The following is a 1037-nucleotide window of genomic DNA, read 5'->3' as shown; positions in this document are numbered from 1 at the left end:
CAATACCTATTCCCAAAACAATTCCAAAGCTCTAAAATTCCCTAAGGTTAGGACAATCATGGTTTTTCACTTATAAGCTTGTAATGAGCTAAGTAACAATGAAAAAAGTAAAAGTCTCAAAGGGGCTATCAAAAGATAAATTCGTTCAAGGTAGGCTTATATGGCTAAGTGGCTTATTCAAAAGAAATGCCTAGATCACTTCAATATGTGCATGTGAATATCAAGTATCAACAAGAAACAAGTCAAGTTCTAGAGTGCAAGTAATCAAGAGTGCAATCACACATGAAAGAATATTAGATGGCATACAGTAATCCATCCACAATTAAGGCTCAAATTCTCACAAGGGACAAGTCTATCATAATTGTTTCAACCTCTTAATTCTCAAAAGCAACCTGACATACATAAATGCATGGATTCATACCACAAGATATCAAGACTTTAGTGAATGAAAGTATGGGAGAAAATTTCCCAAGCCTAAGCAAAACCTAAAAGTCAAAGAAAAACATGCATCAACAAAACCTACAACCTACAATAGTCTCCCCCACACTTAAACTACACATTGTCCCAATGTAGCATAATCAGACAAGTGCAATAAAAGTAGAGAGGAGAAAGAAAAACTCCCTGATTCATGGAGGGAGGAAAGAGGGTTCAACCAACGAGTCCTCCTCCACAAGTTCATCCACTAAGGAAGGATTTGTGAGGAAAGGCTTGAGGCGATGCCCATTAACCTTGAAGCTCTTATCTGTGGATTCACTTTTGATTTCTACAGCACCATAAGAAAACACATTAGTAACAACAAAAGGACCAATTCACCTAGAACGAAGCTTACCACTCATGAGTCTAAGCATAGAGTTGTATAACAATACTTTTTGACCAACCAAAAATTCATTTCTAGAAATCAAGTTATCATGGAATCTTTTGGTCTTCTCTTTATAGAACTTAGAGTTCTCATAGGCTTTTAAGCAGATCTCATCGAGTTCACTCAATTGGAGCTTTCTTTCTTCACCAGCTTGATCAAGAGCCAAGTTACAAGTTTT

This window comes from Lupinus angustifolius, chromosome LG02, assembly GCF_001865875.1.
Source record: "Lupinus angustifolius cultivar Tanjil chromosome LG02, LupAngTanjil_v1.0, whole genome shotgun sequence".
NCBI classification, from domain to species: Eukaryota; Viridiplantae; Streptophyta; class Magnoliopsida; order Fabales; family Fabaceae; genus Lupinus; species Lupinus angustifolius.
The sequence above is the reverse complement of the archived record's forward strand: the minus strand, read 5'-3'. Positions refer to the sequence as shown.